The 25,486-nt window shown below is 32.6% G+C and overlaps 1 pseudogene; it reads right to left on the bottom strand.

Moving 5' to 3' along the window:
* Positions 1–449: 449 nt before the first annotated feature.
* On the bottom strand, positions 450–774 carry LOC101707784 (large ribosomal subunit protein eL36 pseudogene; annotated as a pseudogene).
* Between the last annotated feature and the right edge of the window lie 24,712 nt (positions 775–25,486).

Here is a 25,486-nt window from a genome sequence, read left to right as displayed (position 1 = left end):
ATTTTATTCTCACCTCATTAATACACTAAAATGCACATGTATCCTTTTTAATAATTCAGCCTTGAATGCAACTGCAGTACAACTCCCAAGATAAACACCTGGGAGGCACACAGAGACCACAGAAATGCTTATCCAGGAATAGCTCTGGATAGACAATAAAGTCACCCAATTCTCAAGGAAGACAGTTTCTGTCTAACCAGATAATAAGGAGCTGAGAGCAAAGAACCCTGAGTTCTAGCTCCAGACTCCCTACTTTACTCCAGCAAGGAAGCTATCTATCGCCTTATTTCTCTTCCCTTTTTCCAAAAAAGTGATTTTGTTTCCCAATTTCCTTTCCTTTTTCAATAAAGTGATTTTGTTTCTCCTTCTAAACTTATATCTCTAATACTTTTATTTTTTTATTTTAATTTTTTTTTTCTGCAAAGGTTTATTCCGCACGGAGGAGGGGCTCAGTCCTTCTTGGTTGCTGCTTTCCTCATGGTGGTCAGCACGTTGCTCAGCTCCTCGCTCTTCCTCTTGGCTCGGATGTGCGTTTCCACCCTTTTCCTGATGAACTTGAGGGCCCGTTTGTCCTTGGAGACCTTGAGCAGTTCCAAGGAGGCGTGCCACTCACAGGGGGCAAAGCCACACACCTCCCGGATCATGTCCAGCCCAAATGGTGTGCTTGGTGAGGCGCCCGCGGCGGTGGCTGTGCCTCGGTTTGCTCACGTTCTTGGTCACCTTGTGGCCCTTATTGAAGCCCACAGCCATGGGGTAGCGTAGAGCCACGGCTGGTGCTCTTCAATGGCTGCTGCAGCACAAGCTCTAATACTTTTATTGAGGTAGTGTTTTTTTATGAACCCTAGATAAAAATCTACCCTCAGGAGAAGTGCCTTAAAAAGAACGCAAATTTAGTGTAAGGTACTACTTGAGTATTGTAGTACTCAATTTAGAATTTAACTGCCATTTTAAAGTTATTTGGAACTCAGGCCTAGTGTTTCCGTCATGTGGGTTCTTCCCCAAGAGTGGCTCAACACTATTTTAAAAACAGGTTAGTGGGGAAGTCTAACTCTTACCTTCTAACTTTGTCATGTGATGATGCAGCAACAGGGGCCTGGACAGAGACGAGTGCTTTGTGCTTGGACTCCTCAGCCTCTAAAACTGTGATCCAACACTTTCTGCATGTCATACATTACACAGTCTCGTATGTTGATACAGCAGCAGAGATTAAGGTATTATCTAGCACTTTCCATGTTCTAGATTCCAAAGCTGAGCGATGTCTTCTGCACAGGATCTCACTATGCTGAAATCAAGATGTTGGCTGGAATTTGATTTCTCATCTGGAGCTCAGCATCCTGCTGTAAACACACTGGTTTTAGAAGAAGAATTTGCTTGTAGATCAGATCACTCCATTTTCCTTCTATTTCCAGGTATCTATCTCCTCATCTAGAGACCACACCAAGTCTCCTTGTAGACATCATAGGCAAATCACAACAGGAGTTTATTTACCCAAGCCAATAAGAGGTATTTTTGTCTGACTCCAGAACCTCCCCAAATTACTGTAATGCAGCACTCTTACCACAGAAGCAACTGTCTATCATTTTTCCAGATACCATAACCTACGCAAAGAAGCAACATCTGGTTTACATCTATTCATTCCATTGATATTTAAGGTAAGAGGACTATACAAAGAATCCACATGAAATGACAGGTATCTTACTATAGGCTCAATATTGTGCTGTTCAAAATTTATATGTTGAAGTCCTAAGTCCCACATGTAAGGCTTTTTGGAAGGTGAGTGGGTAATGAGGATGAAAATGTCATCAATAGAATTAGTGTCCTTATAAAATAGACCCTGACAGCTATCTCTTTTCCTCCACTATGGAAAGGCATAGCTAAAAGAGGCCACAGCCAGGAACTGATCCCTCACCAGAACCTCATCATGCTGGCAGCAAACACTGGGTTTTCCAAACTCTGGAATTGTGAGAAATGCACTTTTGTTGCTTATAAAACATCTGATTTACAGTGTCTTGTTAGAGTACTTCAAGTAGATTATGTTAAATTTTAAAGGTAATTTTTGAATTCTGCCTACAAGGCCTGAGTATTCAAAGTGTACTATATAATGTAAAGTATCAAACTTTTAAGTATAAATTTCAGTTAAAAAAATTAAATATAAACATACATCACATAATGGCAAAATGAAGAAATTATTAGACAAATGTGTAATGATGAACAGTTTATCAAACAATTGAACACAATAGTTCCAAAAATCAATATTATAAAAAAGAGTAGGAAAATTTTCAGTTTCAGACAAACTATAACAAAAAATAAAATGCTATATATGAAATTTAATTAGATATTGTAATTGACTAAATACCCATGAAACTTAATTCCAATGTAATGGTCTTTGAAAATGGGACTTTTCAGAGGAAACTAGGTTGTGAAGTTAGAACCTTCTGAATGAGGGAGATCTGAATGAGATATCTTATGAGAAGAGAGAGGAGAGCAAGGTGGCTCTTTGTTAACCATATAAGGATGTCAAGTGAAGTTACAAACAGCAATCTAGAAGGATTTTACTGGATTTCCACTATACTGTCACTTAGAGCTCACAGTTCTAGGCTTCAGAAATATGTTTCTTGTTTTCATAATCCATTCTTTCTGTGATACTTTGTTAGAGCTTCCAAAATTGAATAAGAAAAATGCTTATATGAAACAGAAGGAAGGAAGGAAGGAAGGAAGGAAGGAAGGAGAAGAAAAAAGAAAAAAGGACATACTCTGGTTTTGTAGAAGAAAATCTGTGTCTAAGAACATATACTATATGTGAATGTATAAAGCATTATGATGTCTGCAAGTTACTTTCAAATAGTTGAACAATTAGATAATTAGATGATAGATAGATAGATGATAGATAGATAGATAGATAGATAGATAGATGAATTGAGTGTGTGGAGATGAGCCATGTTATATCTTGGCGACACAGGGTTTAAACTGAGAATCACGAGATTCCATAACTAAGGAAGTACTTAGGAAGAAAACATCGGGTAAGTTCAGAGAAGTGCTGTTAAAAGTCAATGAAACAAATGCTAAAAGCCTCAGTATACAACACTGAAGTGCATAGCTCTTAGGAGCTCAGTAGAAAAACACTAAAATTCCTATCAAGTACAAAGAGGGCATTACAAGTTTATTGTGCAAGCCCTCCTGCTATCATATTCATATGCTGAAGTATAACTCCCATGGGCATTTGCCTGTATTTTGACATAAGGTGTTTAAAGAAGTAATTAAGTTGAAATAAGGCTATTATTCCATTGAGGCCATACCTAACCCAATTACACTCATATCTTTGTAAGAAGATGAGATTAGTACATGCAGAGAAGCCTGTGTACAGGAGAAAGCCATTAAGGTCAGGAAGGCAGATGTGTCTTCCTGGCATCTGAGGAGAGACAGTTCAGGAGAAACTCTTCCAATCTTAATCTTGGATTGAAGCCTCCAGAAATGTGAAGAAATAAAAGCATTTTATTTAAACTATTCAATCTGTGATATTTGGTAATATAAATCCTGGCGAACATACTCAATTGTCTGTTTTCAGCAGGAAATCAGTTAGTTGATAGAACATGTTATTGGTGAATCTAAGCTAACAACACAGGGATACCACAGCATTCATTAGCACTCTAGGAAATAAAAAGGCGTGTATATTATTTTCTGGGCCTTAGAAAGCACAAGAAATTCTTCATATAGTTATTGAATGCAAATCTGAATGACTCATTATTTCTAAATATTTCAAGATTCAATTTAAGCGACAACACAAATGAAGCATTCCAAATTTTTGTCAGATGATAGGGTAACTTTAAATAAATACCTATTATTCTCATATCCTACAAGATTAGTGATGGCAAACATTTTTGAGATGAGCACCTAAACTGCAATCCAAAACCCATTTATTTTTAGCAAAGTGCCAACACTGCAATTAAATCTGAATGCTGAGTGTTTAGTTTAGAAAAAAAAACCTCATACATTAACATCTTTTGTCTTAAAAAAAAATATCACATATGCCATAGGTTTGCAATCACTACTATAGATGATAACAATAGTATAATTTTCTGGTAAAAATGATCAGCTCATATGAAAAAGTAAAATCTTTTAGAACACAACAATATAAAACTTCCAGAAAAAAAGCCAATAACTCAAAAAGACAATGATCTAACAAAGAAGCAATGGATTATTGGGGATGGGGAAAAGAGAGAGAGAAAGAGAGAGAAAGACAGCAAACTCTCAAAGACTTTACACAGTGATATTATTACAGATAATATTATTATCTTTACTAGGTTTAAGGAAATAAAAAAAATCTTTAGAGTATGAGAAAAAATAAATACAAAGAAGAATAAGTTATTCAAATGCCAAGGACATTAAAGATAAATCTAGCAGCAAAGAATGGAACTTAATGAGAGTATGGCTACTGTATGGGATAAAGTATGTTGTAAACATGAAGAAAAGGCTAAGATACATGCTTATGCCTATGTCTCTCTCTAATACACTGCAGCAAATGCTACTGGTGCTCCACTTGTATTCTGGAGTATGTTCCACTTCAGTGCATACTGGCTCTACATTTAATGGGGAAGTTTTATTTTTTTCCTAACTGCCAAAACATGCTGCCACCTAAAGAGCCTGAAAATTAATCAAATGTAAATACATGCGCATGCGCGCGTGCGCGCACACACACACATACACACACACACACACACACACACACACGCAGAAGTGCAGCAGCAGCAGGTATTGCTTCCAGAGATTTGGATGCAAAAAATGTGTAGATTCTTAAGCTGAGGCATGTGATTTTGTTAACATCCAAAGTTCATTAGTAAGGCTAAAATTCAGTTAACACATTGATGACTGATGAGGAAGGTAATAATGACCTTCTCTCCTGTATCTTACTTTACCTCTTGAAAAATAAAGTTACAAATTTGAGAATGAACTAGCTCAATAACTTGTATAAAAATACAAGATAATTCATTATTATAGAGTAAAAATAATTTACTTTTCAGCGATTTGGGGCAGGTGTATAATGTCCATATTTGGGAGTCTGGGGCCGGAGAATCACAAGCTCAAGTTCTGCATGGGAAACTTACCAAGAACCCATCGCAAAATTAAAAAAAAAATAAACTAAAAGGGCTGAGGTTGTTGCTCAGTGCAAAGGTCCTGTGTTCAATGCTCAGTACTGTCAAAAAAATAATAAAAAGAGAGAGGGTAGGATTTAATGACAAAATATTTAAAAAGTAAGAATAAATAAATAGCTAAGTAAATAGCTAAGTAAATGACAACTCCAATCTATATCTGGAATAATATAAAGAGATCAATGTATAAAGAAAAAAAGCAAAAACAAAAACACAAAATTTCATAGTGCAATTCACAAAAATAATTTAGAGGTAGGCCAATATCTCTAAAAGGTACTTTACGAAGCTTAAATCCAAATGATCAATACAATTATGAAACGTTTTCAAGTTCATAAACAGTTAAATAGACATAAATTAAAACAAAGAGTTATTTGTGTATATTCACCACATTGACAAATCTGTAAAAGTCTTGAAATTATTGAAATTTAAGTGGAACAGTGGAAAAAGCATACACATCAGTGTAAATGTAAACTAGCACATTTTAAAGAGTTTGGGAATATCTAATAAATTGAAAACTCATGCAAATTTATCCCACTAACTCCTAGAAACTGTATAAATTCAAATAACAGTATTCTTTACAATAGCCTCAATTTTAAAAAACCTATCAATTATACTCTGTATAAATTATTATATAAAATTTATAACGGATTATTTTATAGTATTTGTAACAAAATTTTAAATGTTAGAAAATGATAAAAAAGACTATGTAGCAGATGATTATATAGTATACATTTTAATAATAATATCATCAGCAACTATATGAATAAATATCAGCTTTGAAATAAAGATGCATGTGTAGTAAATTTCATTATTTGTTCTGAGAATATCACATATTAGATTTCCATAATGTAGGATGTGTTAGTAATACAACTGGAATAGTTGATATTTTGAATTCAATTAAGTTTTTTTGAATTTAGCCTTTCATCTCTTAAAATCACATTTAAAGTAACAATCTAATTCCAAGTTAGAAAAGTAATAGTAAATTTCTCAGCCTTGTATAGAACTTATGTAATTTTGTGCACATAAAACCTAATATTTATAAGGAAAAATCCATTATCCATGTATTTTATCAAGGACTTGCTTCTTTACATTGGCTTTTATTTCCCTAATGACCAGTAGATTAATTTTTGATAATTTTCAAATGTTACTTCATCATTATCTAATTGCTATTGATCTGACTGAGCTGCCTAGATCGTGTCACAATTCTGAACAACTCTCCATACCAACATGTTAATAGTGCACCTTTTTCTACATTCACACAAAGTACACATGTTGCTAAGTATGCCACTGGCAGGGATCCCGCTTATCATAAGACTCAGGTTGATGAAAGCTCTGTCTCAACACATGATTCCAAAATGACAGTGACTAAAAGACTGGAGTGTAACAAGTCATGTACATCCAACCTATCAACCATAAATTTTGATGATATTATTTTGAACCAAAAAGAATCTTACATAGCCAAAGTGACTTCAAATCAGGTGAGAATAATTAATTATTTCACATGACTAGGAGGAGAATCTGAAAAAACGTGTGTGCATGTGTGTGTGTGTGTGTGTGTGTGTAAATGACTTGTTATTTCTGTCTAGGAGCACAAACATTCAGGAATTTAACTAGGAAATAATGAGGCTAATTGAACCTTGCTATTATTTAATGAGCATTTCCAATCTGCAGACACAAGACATTTATTATGTGGGAAAACACATTCTATCATTTCTTTAATTGTTTTCCATCAGTTTCTTTGTCTCCTTTTGGAAGTCAGATATTTTTAATCTTTCTTAAATCTTATTGTTTGGTGTCAATTTTATTCATACTTTGATTTTTTTTAGATATATCTCATTCTTGTTCTTTCAAGCCATTAACCAAGTTGATTATCCTCTCCTTCATCTATTGGTTTCTTTTTGTTGTGGTTCCTAGATCATGCCTTGCTTTTATTTTTGTAGTTGGTTCTTCACTTCCAGAAGTTTTGTTTGTGCTACACTTGAACCTTCTTCAGCGCACTTCATATGTTTCTTTCCAGTGTCCTCTCTACCACAGCTGTTCTATTTCATTAGCAGCTGGCTGATCCATGTGTTTTGCTAGGGTTTTTCTCTTGGCTAATGGATCTTCTGGAATTTGTTATTATTATTAATTTGCTTATTTATCTTTTGGCCTATTCACTGCTTCAGCTGCTAGGGTATCTCAAGAGATAGCAGCAGTGATTTATTTCTCTTTTCCTGGGGTTTTATAGCCAGCAAATCATTGGTGCCTGTAGCACATGCGAGACCACTCTCAGGTGCCTTCTGAGTGGCCGAGGCTGGCAGTTTTGCAGCTTAAGAGACAGCACAAGTGCGGAGGACTCCTTACACCAAACCTCTATCCTCGGAAAAACCCTTGAGAAAAGTTTCTGTTTGCTATTAGCAGCACAATTTTTTACTTTCAAAATTCTAAAGTAGTTAAGATCGCCAGTCCTCAGAGCTGTTTAGTGAAGGGGAGGTAAATAAGTACGTTTCAAGACATGAAGTATACAACTGAGATTGTTGTCTTCTCCCTCCACTTCACAGTTAGAATGCAGTATTGAAAAACACGAAGTGTAAACAAAACATTTTCCTTGTTACAACATTACATCAATGGTTTGACATTTTGAGTTTCTAATATTTTCTTTATCAGAAATAGGAAGAACATAAGGCATAAATGATTAAATATTCCTTAATAAAATTTGGTATGCAGGCTACATCCTGCGGGTGAATATAGCATTGCTTACTTCTTCATCTTTCCAATTTATCCTTCTCATCTGAAGCAGGTTGAAAATCTTCAACACGAATTATGAGAATTTTTTTTCTTCACTATTCAAAAGAGTTTAAATATTTACAAATAGACGAATGAAGGAAAGGTTCAATCTTAAAAGGAGATGGATGAACATGGTCTAGGAAACCATTTCTTATTTGTCATCTCACTGCAATTCGAAAGTCTCAGCCAATAGGAGAAACCTTCTTTCTGCTTAGAAGTTTGCTATTCTTACAGCAGTTGCTTTAATAATAGTTAATTAGAGCCTGTCTGCATACTTCCTAGAAGTTAAATTGGATATAATTTTCTTCATATCCTGTCTTAAGTCATTTTAAAAATTTGTTGAAATAATTTAAACATCTGCTTAATCCCACTGAAGTGGTGACTATGTTTCATTCTTTTTTTTCTTCTTCTTTTTTTTAAGTAAAAGACAGTCTATGTTTAGCTTTTTTAACATGTATATTCAGCCTGGAGAATTTATATAAATGGGGTATACATTTAATTTATACCTTATGAGCCATTCCAAAGTCTAGAGAACTTTTTAAAAGGAAATTTATATCATACTTTTATTATGGCTAAAATGATCATATATGAAGACAGAGTGGATATGTCTGTTTGACTTAATGTCTTCAGTTACTATCTATACTACATAGACCGGCACCTACTTGTCTTAGTGATACTTTCAGAGCATCACATCTCACTTGCTTTCAAGTCAAGCTTGGTATTCACTTTTTGGCAGCTGTTCAAGCTTATTACTGAATAATTGGCACCAGCAACTGCCTCTGCTGTGTGAATCATACGAACATCACATAGTCTGGGATCTTACCATCTTATTTAGTATTAGCACACTTCGGGGCAGTTAGGTGTGTAGGAAAAAATAAACTAAAAAATTATATGGAGAGTCTTATGATCTCACCCTCAGGCAAAAAAATATCCCAACAGGGGTCTTCAGGTATCTGAACCTTACATTATCATAGTTTCCTTGAGGCTGTGTATGTATATGTTTATTTTTCTACCTTGGCTAGCTTGGAAATGAAAAAGGGAAATAAATGTCAAGAATAATTAAAAATGAGCTAATGGTATAATTATAAAATTTAACCTCTCCATTGTGCATTTAAAAAAATGTAGATCTGTCTTTACCATGTAAGCATAATTTAAAATAATGAATAGGAAAGACATAAGGTTAAGTAGAGCTTTATCAAGATATTAGGTTGAAGCATATGGACTTTCATTCAGTTGATGATAAGGTGAACTGAAAACTAATACAGAAGCATATATCCTTCTGGTACCATAAACCAAACATTTATCCATCTGCCCTCTCAGTGGGATGCAGATCTTTGGCCAACAATAGAATTCACCTTAAGTATGTTCACCAAAAAAACAGCTGTTCCTCCTAATCACATTATAATAAATGCATGGTAAGCTTGGGAAATATATCCTGGCTGACAAAGATGCGGCTATAGTAAACAAGACCATAGAGTTCTTTGCAACAAGTAACCTTACTTGATCATTAATTCATTTATGCATTCATTTCTATATGATTATATTAAGTACACTGAAAGTCAGTGCATTACATTAGGGATTACTATATGGGTCTAATGGTATTAATATATACATATGCTAATAAAAGATATAAGATGAGAAAAATGAAAATAAAAATGTGTATAAATAGCATAAACTAATATATAAACAAATGAATTCATATTTTATCTTTTCTATTGCAACAGTTTAATTTAGCTGTTTCTGGAAAACAATAATTATCTTAAATGAGCATTTTTAAAATCCTCTTTTCCTTGGAAAACACAAATATTCTTAAACTTTACTCATTTACCTCATAAAACTAAACAAATACTATATTCTTTCCTGATTAATCCATTTACTTTAAATATCTGACTTTTGCTACTTTATCAACTTATTTCAAATTACACAAAGACATAAAAGTCATCCTTCCAAAACAAATTTTTATATCAGCATTGTTTGATAAACAAGAGAAATCCTGTTGGTTTGCTTTTTTAAAGAACCTAGCTCTGCAAGATGAAGTGTTACAGCACCAAGTCACAATCTGCAAGTAAACACTATTTTCACAAATTCACACACACTCACATACACATCGAGAGAGATGTGAGAGAGAGAGAGAGAGAGAGAGAGAGAGAGAGAGACTCACTTGATATCCTCCTGTACTTTAGCCTTCATTCCTGGATGACATTCTTTTTTGTTTTGATTCCTGGATGACATTCTTATTTTTTGAAAATGGGCATATTTCTGTAGAAATGTATCAAAATCCACACTATTATTCTGGATAACTAATATACACTGATAAAAAATCTTAAAATTTTGTCCAACTTAACCTCTTTTAGTAATCAAAAAGCACTACAACACATGAAATTCCCAAATTACTATTCCCAAATCTTTTATATCTAAACATTCCATTACAAAACAGATAACCCCCTGCCCAAAGCAAGGAATTACAATGAAAAGCTGAAGGTGCACAAAGGGGAATGCCAAAGATCAGGGTTCCAGCAAGTCTTCCACTTAAACACACTCCAAGGTTATTACTTTCATTTGTTAAACACTTTTAAAAGAAGTTCTTTGCAATAATTTTATCCTAGACACTACATTTCCTCAATCAAAATGTTTCTATTTGATTGAGAGAAATAAAACATAATTTTTATTTCTGTATTTTTCCGCAGTGGTGTATAGAAGTCAGACTCCTGTAGTAATAAATGAGGAAAAGAAGAAAGGAAATAATATGGCCTTTGTTAGGTGCTGATGTCTGCTCATACCTCTGAGGGCAGGATTTCAAAAGAGTAAAATCACACTTCTATCACTACAATTATTTGTACTAACTTTTAGATAATAAAAAAATCCATTAGACATAAAAATTATCAAAAGAACTTTTACTACAGGCCAATTTCTACCCCTCACACAAAAAGATACAAAATGAATATATAGTAACTCCACTGGTTATTACAATTTAACTGTTTGTCTCTCATCCAGGTGAAAGGGGAGTTTGCATTAGGTTTTCTTACAAACATTGATAACAGTAGCCTGTTGTGCTCATGGTAGCTTCTTTGAGGTCCACCGAATACCTGTAGAGAAGCATGGATGATGTTTTCTGACTCCACATCAGAACACATTTAGCCACTAGGGAAACTACAAAGGAATATACATGAGTTTTCTCTAAGACATGTCTGGCATGGAATGGGGAAGTCCATATCCTCACAGTTAAGCCTGTGGTGGGTAATATAACACAGCGGTTGCCACCAAGTAAGCATGGGGAGAGGCAATGGCAGCTTCCAAGTTGGGAGAGAAGACCCAAGGTATAGTCTGCAACATTGGTTCTGTGATTGAACTAATCTCTGTGTGAATGTGAGTGTGTGTTTGTGTGTGTGTGTGTGTGTGCATCCCTGTGTGTGGTTTCAAGTTGACATTTAATTTGCATATTTGAAGACAATTTGGTTCACAAACATTATTTTCTCCTTTGACTAAGACTTATGAATTCTCCTGTAGTAGATCATATGACTGATAGTTAAAGAAGTTTCCTCTGTTGCTAGTTTTCTCTGAGCAAAACGAGTTAAAAATAGTGTTTTTAAATCAATACATGTTAAATTTTATCAATAGTTTTTCACTACATTGATTGAAATAATAGTATAGCTTTTCTTCTTTGTTAATTGTTGAGTGAGTCATTCTTTACTGAAATCATCTCTACTTTGTCATAATGAATTATTTGTTTGTTTATGGATATGACATATTAATATTTATCTGAGATTTTGTATATGTATTCATAATGGATTTTTGTTTTTTGTAATATCTTTGTGAACATCAGGATACCAAGATAATGCTAAACTCATAAATAAGTTGAGATGGATTCCCTTCCATTCTAATTTCTGGAAATGATTGTAAGAACTTGGTAGGGCTTCTGACTTACATACTTGGTAGAATGCACCAATGAAATTACCACAGACTGGAATTTCACTTTTTGAAATATTTTTTAAATTATAGATTTTATTACATATTGGCTAAACATTGGCAGTTTTTATATCTTTTAAAAATTAGTTCATTTTTAGCTAATTTTTAAACATATTGCAATAGACTTGCTTCTTTCTAACTTTCTTGTATTGTTCTTTTACCTATCTGTGAAGCATATAATGGTGCCTGCTCTTTCATTTGTTTTGGTGGTTTTTGTTCTTTTCTTTTTAACACCATTAGCTTTACTAGAGTTTTATCAATTTTATTGATCTTTAAGAAACCTTTAGTTTCTTTGATGCTCTCTAACATTGTTTAGTTTTCCATTACATCAGTTTCTATTCATACTTTTAATAGATTCAGCTTACTTACTGATTATTTTGCTCTTCTTTCTCTGGTTTGGAGGTGACAGTTTAATTTATTTCTTTGAAATCAGTCTACTTTTCAAATAAATGCATTTAAGGCTACAAATCCCCCCTATGTGCTGGTTTATTTCTATCCCACTATATTTTATTTAGTTCAAATCATTTTTATAGCTTTGAAACATCTTCTTTGATTCATGTCTCTATTAGAAGTACAGTATTTAATTCCCAAACCATTTGGGGACTTTCTCGATATTTTTTCATTATTTCTATCTAGTTTCACTATATTATGATCAGAGTGTGGTTAATATGATTTCTGCTTTATGAAATAATTATAATATTACTTTTTTCTCTTCCTTTGTTACTCTAACTTATTAAATTTCTTTTGGAATCATCTCTGTTAAACCTAAGGAAATTTCTTTATATTTATTTTTTGATCCAGTCTGCTAGTGACAAGTTCTCTTACTTTTCCTTTATTTAAGAATGTTCTTCTTTGTGTTGAATAACTCCGTAATACTATATTTGCTAGAAATTAAATCCTATGTGGAATTAACTCTTTCTCTTTTGTCAATAACCCAATTTGAGTAGTCGTTCCTATGTCAGTTTTATTTCACATGCTTTGTGGTGCTTCCTTGGTTTTCCCATTAATCCTTTGTTAGACCAGATTTGCTTATGATTGTGGACAGAATCAGAGAATCATCTAGCACTCTCCTCTCTGAGCTTTTCCCTACACTCTGTATTCAAGGGCTCCTTGAATTCTGACCAGAAATACTGTATTTTTCTGTCTATTTGGTAATTTAGCTTCTCATGTTGTAATGCAATTCCATTCTTCTAGAGCCATTCTGAGAGTTAAGCGAGATGAGAAAACAGAGAGAAAAAATAACTTCAATTCTCTGAAGTTTATGGACCGTAGAGTACGATTTCTCCAATTTTTCTAGCCGGGAAAATGGGTTTTATTTTGAGGTTTTAGATCCTGAGACAGTCTACACCAGGGATGATTCATTTCTCTCTAAAGTCTCCTCCTACCATGGATTTAAGAACATTTCTCTCTAAAGGATTCTCTCCTATTTTCATAACTGCTCCAGTTCAGTTTTCTTGTGTAATATTTCTTATCAGTTCTATCTCTTTTTTCCATGGCCCTGCCTACTTTTACAAATGTAATAACATTTTCTTTGCAAACACTTTACCCTTCCTTTGACCATTCTCTCTTATTTCTACTTTAATAAAATGTTTCTTGGAAACTCTTGTCTTCTGAGTAAATGGCTCTATTTCTTCGCCATGAGGTATCATTGTTCATATTCAGGGTATAAGGGTAGGAAATCAATAAGTTAATCAGAAATTTGAAATAAAGCCAAAGAAAGTTAATTCAGAGATAACTAATAGATAAGTCAATATTAGTGGCATTTTTCTATATATTCAACTGCTTTTCATACATACACAGAAATTTTTATAATTTTAATGTAATTTAAAAAGTTTTCCTAGACAATAAAACATTACATATATATATATATATATATATATATATATATATATATATATGTCTCAAACTATGTCATCCAGCACCAGGCTCAAGTGTCTACAGAATTAAAATTATGCAGTATATTCAGCAATACTTTTTTCTATACTACAGCCCTTGTTTTATGTCTGAAATAAAAAGCTATTTAATTTGAAATTAGAAATTGTGATAATTCAAACAAATGAAATGGATATGGATGCCCTCAAAATTACATTGTAATGAAATCAAAAGATAGAGGAAGGGAGGAGGCAGGAAAATAAGGTGTTAAAGAAAGAATTGAGATGAGTGATGTACATGGGCCAACTCCACACAAGAAATATGAGCATTACATACTATGAACATGTACAAAAGCAAAACAAAACAAAACAAAAACAAAAACAAAAACCAAGGAAGGAGATCGAGCAATAGGTGTAGTGTGGAGGTTAAAAAAAGAAATTAAGATGTGTTATATACCTGCACTAACTTTTCACAAGTAATGTAAACAGTATGTACTACACACATGTACTGATAAAATAAAGAAACAACCTGCAAAAGGGTAATGTTTTTTACTTTCAATTAAAAGCCATAGAGTTCTTACAATCCTTTGTAGTTGTAGTTTTATACAATTATCAAATGTAGTAATAGAATAAATTTTATTTCTGAGTATTTTTATGTCTAAAACTCTGCTTCTCAAATTTGTCATCGATCCTCATATATCTCAGTTGCTGTCAGCAGACTGTTACATCCATTTAGATTTTATTAAAAACCATTTCTCTTAAATGTTCTATAATTTATATTTTCCTTTTATTACCCAATTCGGCGTGATTAATAGATTTTACCAAGCACATTGTAGTGTGAAAGTCAATGCTAATTAGAAGCTTTACAATACAGAAAGCTGAACTGAGAATCCCTGTATTGGACTATGACATATGACAATATTAGAGCACATAGAATGAACAGAATATGCAATTCTTTACACACCTGCAATATGAACCACAATACCTGAAGTAGAAAATGTCTAATTCCTATTGGTGACAAAAATTCTATCCTTCTCCATATTTTAATGATGTCCTAAAACAAAATTTGCTCTTTTCTATTCTTGTAGGACCTACAGAAACACTTAATCTTTCTCTTTTTCTTTCAATAAACAGAAGAACAAAATGTTTGAAAATCGGCCATTTCCAATAAGTAAAATAAAGCTTATCCAAGAGCATACCTCCTCTGTATATAGTTTATAGAGTATACCTAAAATATTGTGATTTCACCACTCTATGAGAAGCAAATTTCTCAATGGCTAAAAATTTGTATTACTTCCCTGAATGTGATGATAATGCATCATGCCCTGCCTGCAGCAGAGTGAGTCCAAATAAATACCAGTTAAATGAATAAGCATTCTGTATGGTGTATGTATGTCACTTATCTTTTTCTTAGTCGCAGGACCTTAATAATGTATGTTACTGTACCATTCATTGAGTCGCATTTCCTACTAGTTATAATAACCTAGGTCTGGGGGAAAAAGAATAGCATGTAAGAAAAAGCATCTTTAGATGTTAGGTAATGTTTTGTAGGGGAACTTCTTAAAAATTTTCTAACATATGCTAATCAATGTGACTGCAGACAAATATTAGCATGTTGTGTTTTACAATACCTGATGCCTATCTCTCTGACTAATCTGTGATAACATGCTAAATTAGTGTTTGTACCATGTTCTATGAATGAAAATTAATTAGCACAACACATCTTTAAATGAATCCCAGATGATGGAGACCAGTAAAATGTGGTAGGCAAACAAAGAAACTTTCAGTTCAAAGGAGGAAAAATATTCAAAGTGACTATCATAGAGCAGTATGATCAAAAATTAGAAAATACAAGGGAAATATCTGTATTATCCACCAAATCAGGCAGGTGTAGTGATTATGGCAAGAAAAATATTTTAACATAGTATATTTTTATCACTGTGAAAGACTTAAAAGAAAAAAAATATTAAAATCATAAAGGCATTTAGAGACTCTATGTTTTACAAAACAAGTCAATTATCATATGAAAATTATTTTTACTTATGAAATGGTCTTAAACTTCCACCATAGGAAAAAGTAGCAATAAAAGAAAAAAATTTATTTTAAAGGAAAATGAATTGAAAAGAAAATAATGAAAGTACATAGTTTTCAGTTAAAGTGATGTTATAGCTTATATCTACGTCTCTCAAAGCCTCATGCACTTATAGGTAGGGCTTTTGGAAGTGACAGGATCATGGGTGTGTGATACTTAATTGTCTTAGTATAGTTCTGGGTATGGATTATGAAATTACTCTAGAGGAAAGGCCCACACTAAGCATGGGTGGCATCATCCAATAAGCTTGCTGCCTGGATGGAATAAACAGGGAAAAAAGAAGGAAGAGTCACTGCTTCCTGCTTGCTATGCCATGGACTATTTCTCCTCTGCCATGCTGCTCTGCCTTAGAGCCAGCTAACTATGGGCTGTAACCTCTACAAACTGTGAGCTAAAATAAACTTTTGTCATTTAACTTGTGGGTGATGGGTGTTTTGTCTCAGCAACTGAAAAATAACTAAGACAATATTCTTATATAAAAGTCATTTTATTTCTGCCATCTGTTTCTTTTAACTTGTTAAAATTATTTTGCTTAAACTAAGTTTTAATTACACTGAATATGATATAATAATGCTAATGTCAATTTAGATTTAAATGATTATATTTATCAAATTTTAAATTTTCTCTGAGGGATGTCTGTATTATAGAATTTTATAAATTATAGAATTTTATAAATTAAACATTCAAACTTAAGGAGTAATGATAAAGGTGAAATTTTCTTTCAATTATGTATACTCAATCTACTGTTTATGTAACTTATTATCAGTATCTGTTAAAAAACTCCTCTCAAAGCTAAGTCATAAATCATATATATATATACATAGATATATAGTTGGAATTTCTAATGTTTACACACTTAATAAGAATATCAAACTACTCTTCTGACTATATTGTTATCATTCATTTAATTAACTAATGTCTATAATTTAAAATGCTTAAATATTGAAAATAAGCCCCAGGTAAAAATAATCAAATAACTTTGTAGTTATCAATAGGTATTTATGAGAATAATGATTTATCCAAGAGTTACTACCAATCTTTGTCCTTCCTTGTTAATTTCTATAGGTAAGGATCTTTCTCATTCAGCCCATTTATGGAAATCTCTTATAGAGAAGTAGAATAAAACAACCAACCCAGGTTTACATTCTGAAAAGAGAGAGCAAGCTTTTCTTTTAGCACTGAGTGTAGCAGCAGAACATAGAATTTTAAAAGGTAAGCATCACTAAACTCTATGAAAATCTGAAAATTTGACAACAGAGTTTACTTGCAGCTGTGTCTCCATCAATCTTATGACTCGATAATAGGTCCAGAGAAACAATCTTATTTGAATATTTGTGCTGCTAAGAACATAACTAGCTATTTTCTATGGAAGTATAAGAATCCTAAATTAACTAGGAATGTATTAAACTCTCAAGTGCTTTAAAATTCCATTTAAGCTTTATTTTTATTTTTATGTATCTTAGGCATATGAATATTACATATTTATAAAATGCATTGAAGAAAATAGAAATATTTTGAGAAGATATAGGTTTTGAATAATAGGTATTAAAATGTTTTTTTGAAAGTAATATATGCTTAAATATTCATCAACGAGTAGATCTTTTTAAAATATCAAATGAAGGGGGCTGGGGATTTAGCTCAGTGGTTCCACCACCTGCCTCGCAATCGGAAGGACCTGAGTTTGATCCCTGGTACACAAAAACAAAAAAAAAAATCAAATGAAACGTTGTTAAAATATCTGTAAATATTAAATCAAATATAGAAAAGTATTAGTTCATTAGTAACATCTTTTTCCAGTATTATACACTTAATTTTTGTCTTATTTCATGATTTTTAACAGATTACCCTAGATGAAGTGCTTTGTTAATAATAAAAATTTACATCTCATATTTCTGCAGGCTGGAAATCTAAGTTCAGGATGACAATATGGGTCTGGGTTGCAGACTGCCGAGTTTTTCTTTTTTTCTCATATGAAGTAAAGCAATAAGAAGCAGATTGTAATAAATGAAAAAAATGTATCATCCATTCATTTAACATATATGGAGGTAAGCTAGATCTGGCAAACAAGAGTCAAGTAATTTTACAGGATGGTTACGAAGCACACGAGTAAAAAGGTGATCATGTGAATCAAAGTAGGAGACATTATGGTTAAAGTATAAATTTAATTATGTCTTTTAGAAGGTGATGTTAGGCCGGGGATTTAGCTCAGTGGTTCCGGTGCCTGCCTGGCAAGCCCAAGATCCTGAGTTCAATCGCCAGTACTGAAAAAAAAAAAAAAAAAAGAAGATGATGTTAGTGAATGTGATTTACAATATTTTATACATCTGAGAGGGAATTATAAAATAAAAAAGAAAAAATAACATTAATAAAATTAGTTTTTAGTAGCTTAAATTTATATTTATCTTTTAATGTAATTGAGACTATTGATAATATCATTTTAAGATGGCATATAGTAGGTCTGTATATTTGAAGAAAACAAAAAAGAAACTTTAAACTGAAAAAATGATTAAGTAGACAGTAGTTAGTCATGCAATTGATCAAGATATAGTTTCTAATACAATCTTAAGTGAATATGCATTTTCTTTCCAAGTTTTTGACTTTAAATTAAATAAAAAAGAATGGAATTCAGTTTAAATTAAGCAATTGTTAGTGAAAAACTGGTACTTAATTTCTCATCTGACCTTTAAGTATATGTATTTAAGACTATACAATTAAATTTACCTTGGTGTCACAAATTGGCAAACATATATTCTGGGAGAGTAATGGAAATGGAATTATCTTCAATAACAGTAGTGAGGCTAGAAATAATCTCTCTGTGCAGAAATTCTATAAAAGATTGAAATAGGGACTCTTATGACACTGTGGCGTTTGGAATTCCAAACCCTAAAAACTTTAAATATCATTTTGAATTATTCTGTATACTTTTGTTGAATGTGCTTCAATAATACTCTGAAAATGAAAATTGTATGACATTTGCAAGTCCCATTTCCTCCTTCCCCTGATAGAACTATTGTGCTTGTTTTGGATATATGATAGCACCTAGATACCTTTCCTTTAAATATAAGACTTGCTGTCCCTCTGATAAGCAAAGAAAATGAAATAAGGAACAGAACTTTTTATAGCAATGACTGTGCTGCATATCCACAGATAATTTCTAAGGAACAATGAGACTCTGAAAGCGTAATTTGTGTGGACTCTCCTTTCCCTTCCAGTACACAATCATGTGGTTTGGCATTCATTTGACTTTTGGAAATACCAGACATTCTTTAGCCCCATTGGAACAGTCAAGCATATGATTGGGTCTATCACATTGTTTTCTGAACTTTCAATATTTTGTTTCATTCTCCTTTTGGAAATTTTGCATATATAACATATGCATGAGCTTTCTTTCACTCTCCTTTTCTCTCCCACTCTTGTTCTTTCACACACATATGCACAAATATACCCAAAGTTTCACTCAAGCATAAGAACTGTACAATAAAAACAAATCTCATTTGGACAGGTCTATACAAGACTTCATCTATACAGTGCCATGATTTAAAAGACATTTCACTAAGATTTCTGATGTGTATAGATCAAAATGTATAAGATCAAATGTATAAGCATTGTATACAATGAAAACATACAACTGGCTTCCTAAAAGGGGCAATGATTTCTTTACAGAATGAATTACAAATGAAATCTGGACACATCAAAGAAAGATTAAGATGGTTTAAGTAAATTTAAGATTGTTTTAAAATTGTTCTTTTAGCAATTAAAATAGTTGCATATTACAATACAAATAGTGAAGAAGGCATGTATTATTGTTAAAATTAAAATTATATGATGAGGATAAATCTGAGATTACATTAGTACATTTTTCCAACTATATAACAAGATTAGTTTAACTAAAATTAAGTCTTTTTCATAAAAAACTTTCTTTTAAACAATAAGTATTCTAGTGTTTCAGTTTTTAAAAGTTATTTTTCTTCCACTATCATTTTAGGTTTACAATTCAAATCCAAATTCAATGTAAAAGATATTTATACACCATTCATTTACTAATTTTAAGTTGGATTTATACTAAATTAGTCTCAATTTTCATTGCCTTTTGGATAATTCAAAACTTTTGCCAGTGTTTTTCTGTCAGTGGATATTTAATTGATATTCACTGTAACAATGTTCACACATTCAGTTAATGGGTAGAATGTTTATAGCATGGTAGACTATTTTTATTATGTGTTCTAAGTATTTGACACACAATTAATGTTGGCCTTGGAGTAATAATGCTAGCAAATTCTATCATACACTGAATTTATCTTCCTCTGCATTTTCAAAAGATGATTTGGAACATAGTCTGATAGAACTGTATTTTTTTCTTTAAATAAATTTAGGCTGATATTTTTATTGGATTTTATTATTACAATAAATACAGAACTATTTTCTCTTTTGACAGATTAATTTATCTATAATTAATAGTATAAATCAATAGTAAGTCTTTTTATTACTACCAAAATTACATCTCTTTAGTAGTCAAAATCTGGTCAAAAATATTATGCATAATCTCAGTATTGTAATACAATAAACTTTATTATTCTATACACTTAATATTAAAACCAGTGATTTCATAAATATGTTAAAAATAAAATTAATAACCACATGTTGTAAAAAAAATGACATCACCAGAAATATGAAAATCTGTAGTACTAACACAATGTCATCTCATTTTTACTTTTTGTGATTAGTCTTTAACTACAAATTCAAAAGTTACCAAATAAAAATAAAATCACCCTTGCACAGTTTCAATATCAAATAATATCATTTTTAAACAGAGAGAAAGAGGGAATAGATATTGAACTTTCTCTTCTTCAATATGTGGATGATAGCCAGCAAGATTAACTGACTTGAAGAAAAAGTGACAAGTTCATAAAACGAATTTTAATATCATTGATTTACAAAAGTAATCTAAGAAGGCATGACATTTTAGATCTGCATATGTTCAGTAAGTAACTTTAATAGATATTTATACTAAAGAGTCAATGATGCATGAAGGACAATGCTTTAAATATATACAGAAATTGTTATATGCATGATGATTATCCACATAATAAAGAATTTGAGATTGTATAAAAGCCTTCACTTAATCTTTCTGAGAAAAGACCATATGATCAGACATCTTATTGCTTTTACTTCTTATTTATTTATGTATTTACTTTTTTTTTTTTGGTGGTAGTGGTGGTACTGGGAAATGAATTCAAGGCTTTTACACTGAGCTATATATCCAGGCCTTTTATTTCTTACTTTAATAATTTTTTTTTTGAGACATGGTTGTGGTCTTCCTAAGTAACTAAGTTGCAAATCCTGGTCTCAAATTTTCCAATTACTGACTTGGCCTCCTAGAGTTCTAGGATTACAGGGAACAGATATGTAATAAACAAATATGAAAATTGAATCTTTGAATTATTCCTCCAGTGTCAGAAAAAACAAATGCCCAGTAGAGTGTAAGACAAAGGCATGATTTTCTAAGCTAAATAGAACACAATAAGGAGGTTAAGGATGTGTAAAAATACATAAAGACAAAAATAGGACAGGATGTTTAAAAAACAAAGCCATAGTTATATTTTTCTACTATTTAACCAATATTAATTAAGCTCCATTAATGTACTTCGTGTCATTTTAAGCACGGAGAATGGAAAATAGAGCAGTAAACCAGAAAAAACGTTTTTCTCACCTTCACAAATCATTTCTTTTTGTGTTTATACGGTAATTATGAGCGATGATTAAAATAAAAAGATATTTGTGGAAAGATAGAAGAATACTGATAGCACAAAAATTTTCAGATGTTTTAAATTCAAATGTAAAGGCTGGAAACTAGAGAGGGGAAGAGATAAAGAAGTTAATTTTGGCTAATGATTTCAGGCCAAATCAACAAAAGATTATACTCCACACTCCTAAATGTTTCAACTTTCATTCCAAATCCCGTAAGATTGTCCACTAAGGTGCCACTACATCAATGAACTATTTAGACTATTTACCTTATCAACCAGAAACAAGTCTGTCTCACTGTGGACTGCGCTTCTATCCCAAAATGTTTTCCACTTTGTGTTATCCTCCCCTCTTATCTGTAGCTACTATAGATACAAAGAAAACAATTGTTCTTTCTTTTTCCCCATTTTCATTATAAAATTCCTCTCGACTTTTAGGTGCTGAAACATGTTACAAGCTCCTGTCTAGTCTTGATAGTGGGACTTGTCCCAGGCCATGGTGCTTTTCCAGCTATCATCTGTAGAAGCACTGTAAGCCCTTTATTTCAGAGACTCTCTGGTCTCCAGGGTTTTGATTTAACAATATATTGTATCGAGGATGAGAACATTTTATTCATCCTGTGTGTTACTTTTTTTTTCCAATCAAGGTCCTTCCAACTGATATTTATAGTGTGTTTACTTATATTTAACAAATAAAATTGTCAAGGCCCTCTTACTTCAGAAAATCCTTCAGTAGTTCGTATATGACACATTCATAATTCTCTCTCGGTGAACAAAATGGACGCTAAAGAAACTTACATGAACACAGTCCACCTTCCTGCATGCATTTTCCAATTCACTTCCTTTCAGGTCACACAACACCCAAAATGTTTACAGTCCTCATTTACCAACAAAGTTCCCTTCTTGCTGCTAGATCGTTAAATCAGTTGGTCTCTAAATGAGAAATGTTCAAGACAATGAAATGGTTGAGGAAACTCCAACTTGATGACTTTCCTTTTTATTTACATAGCTCTTACATGCAGTACTGTAATGTATTACACAACCTAAAACTACAGACTACAGAACGGTAATGTACTGTGCAACCAGCGAAACTGTACTGTAGAGGAAGTCGCCAAAAGGCCCCAGTGCTCCTCACTTTCCTGCATCTTAAGTCTGAGAGCAGCTGTAGGTCTGAGCAGCAGGCCTATGCCTGAACAGTGAGGCTTGGTCTTTAAATCCTAAGTTAAACAGGTAAATCATTAAAGGAGGAATAGTTGCACCATAGCTTACCTACTTTGCTTTGAAATTTAGAGGAAATGACTGCACTGTTATTATGAATGTCCCTTGTGCATTATTTCTTCAAGAAGTTTTAGGCTACTGGCATTTAACAATGAAAGTTGTTATTGTGGAAAATCAAAAGACCACCAAAAACTGGTTGGCATAATTTGTGGCATGCAAAAGCCTCAGGTTCCACAACTAATAGTTTCTGTTTTGATGCACCTTGACTGCTGATGAAGAACGTTGTGATTATGACTTTGGTAGGTTCCCATTAAGACTTCTATTCCCTCTAATGGAGTCCAGCAAAGCCATCCAGTCAACAGGCATTCCAATATTTTAACATTTTAAAAGGCCAATGCTGGATTTAAATGCTGGAATAGTTGGAAAAAAAAAAAAAGAAAGAAAAGAAAAAAAGGGGCCAGGGATTTACCTCAGTAATTCCTCCGCCTGCCTCCCAAGCACAGCTCAAGGTCCTGAATTTGATCCCCAGTACCAAAAACAAAAACAAAAATGTAAAGAAAAAAAAAATTAGACCTATCTCCACCTAACTGATACTGAAAACTGTAATTTGATTTATTTTAAAAATACAATTTGAGGGGCCGGGGTTTTAGCTCAGTGGTTCCAGCACCTGCCTTGCAAGTCCAAGGTCCCAAGTTCGATCCCTGGTACCAAAAAAAAAAAAAAAAAAAAAATACAATTTGAGTTGCTCCATACTTCATGCTTATCACTGTTAAAATAATGTTAATATTGATATAATAAATTTATCTTTTAAATAAAATGAATTCATTCTCTAATCAGTTCTAATTATCTCAAATGTCATTGTGTTAGATCACATTTTTTTCCTGCTACGTGCTTCGAAAACAAACTTTGGTAATATATTGACCGTACTATATAACAAATAACTAACCAACCTAAGGGTTCAAAAAAGACAAAAGGATATATTTATATTAAATTATCCCAGCCTCTGATTAATAATAGGTAAATTGTTTTAAAAATATTCCCCAATTTTAATATGCACTTCCGTCTGATCTATTTAAATGATTTCCTAGAATGAACATCAAAACTCTAAGACATTTATATAGCTGCGTTGTATAATCTCTCTACAGCTACCAAGAAAGTTGCCTACGAAAATTTTGAAATTCACTACTAATGGGCCCTTACTTGTTTCATTCCCTGCCTTACTTTCTTATATTTCTTTACCCAGAAAATGAAGTAAAAACTACCAACTTTAAATTAAGATATGCAAATAGCCACACTGATCACCGATATATTTATATATAGTAAGATTTCTGGTGAGGAACAGCTTTATTATCCTTTAATTATGATGATTATGTAAATTGTCAAGAATAACAGCTCATTGAAAATAACTACTTCCATTTTTACTTCAAAGTTTCTGAGAATGGGCACTCATTACTCTAATGGAAATCTAAGTAGACCACTCTGAAACATACTTCTTAGCATATTTCCAGATGGCTATTCAGAGATGCCACACACACATGGATGAGTTAAAAAAAAAAATCTGTCCTTTTGTTAAAAAAAAAATTACATCAAGCAAAGAGTGGATGTAGATGCAAGTGTTTCTACATATCCCTCGACCTGCCTAGCAAAGATGTTTCACAGGAAAAAGGGGCAATTGGAGATCTAACACCTGCCATTACTACATGTAATTTTCTGATGGCAGTTACCAATGAAATTTCATCTGCTAATATGAAAACCTTTATTTGTTATTTTCCATATACCTTTCTGTTACTTGCATTGTTATCTACCCATGCCCAGGAATCTCAAACCACCATTTCTTTCTGTAGTTCAAGATCCTGCTTAAGCTTCAAGAACTGGGTCCTTCTTTTGAGTTTCATACTTTGTGTATTACTGCTATGTTCCTCACATGCATAAATTTGTATGTTTTATTTTTAATCTTTCTATTGCCAGGTTATTTTATAGACTAAAACTATTGAACTTTCAGAGCGAAAGGAGAATATTTAAAACTTCTCTATAATTTTTAAAGGAATATCTAAAATGCTCCCATTTATTTATTTATGCTAATTAAATCTGGGACATGATATCACCAAATATGGCAGTTAGATATTTGAGAAAACAGCAGAAGGAGGAGAAAGAAAACTATTGTCACCTTTCCCTTGTCCTTTGTCCCCTGAAGCAGGACCTAAAACCTACAAATGTCACTCTTGGACTTTCTTTTTTTCTTTTTTCCCTGTAGAAGGCCGTGAAACTCTAATTCAAGAGTTCTCTCCCCCAACACCCAGTAAAATAAGGATCTTTAACTTTGAAGACACAGGGACAAGGAGAATAATTAGAACAAAAAGACCTTGATAAGATTCCCCACCATTATGATCACTAGATTACATTCTTTTTCCAATCACACTTCCCTACCAGTGTCCATTTTTCATCAACTCGTGAAAATATTCAGGTCTCCCTGTTTCTTTCTTTTTCTTTTGGGGTGCTTAATTTCCTGATGAAGGCTCTCATATCATATAGAACTTATATTAAATAAATGTGTTTGCTTTTATCTTCTGTTATAGGTCTGTAGCCATGGTAGGTGTGGAAAAGATGTATTTTCCTCTACAGTACATATGTGTGGAATATAACAGTTGAACACCCATTCTACTGTAGATGTGAGGGGAAGCA

This window comes from Heterocephalus glaber, unplaced genomic scaffold, assembly GCF_053883595.1.
Source record: "Heterocephalus glaber isolate CG9 unplaced genomic scaffold, H.glaber_assembly_v1.0 deba00001465, whole genome shotgun sequence".
Taxonomy (NCBI): domain Eukaryota; kingdom Metazoa; phylum Chordata; class Mammalia; order Rodentia; family Bathyergidae; genus Heterocephalus; species Heterocephalus glaber.
The sequence above is the reverse complement of the archived record's forward strand: the minus strand, read 5'-3'. Positions and strand labels throughout refer to the sequence as shown.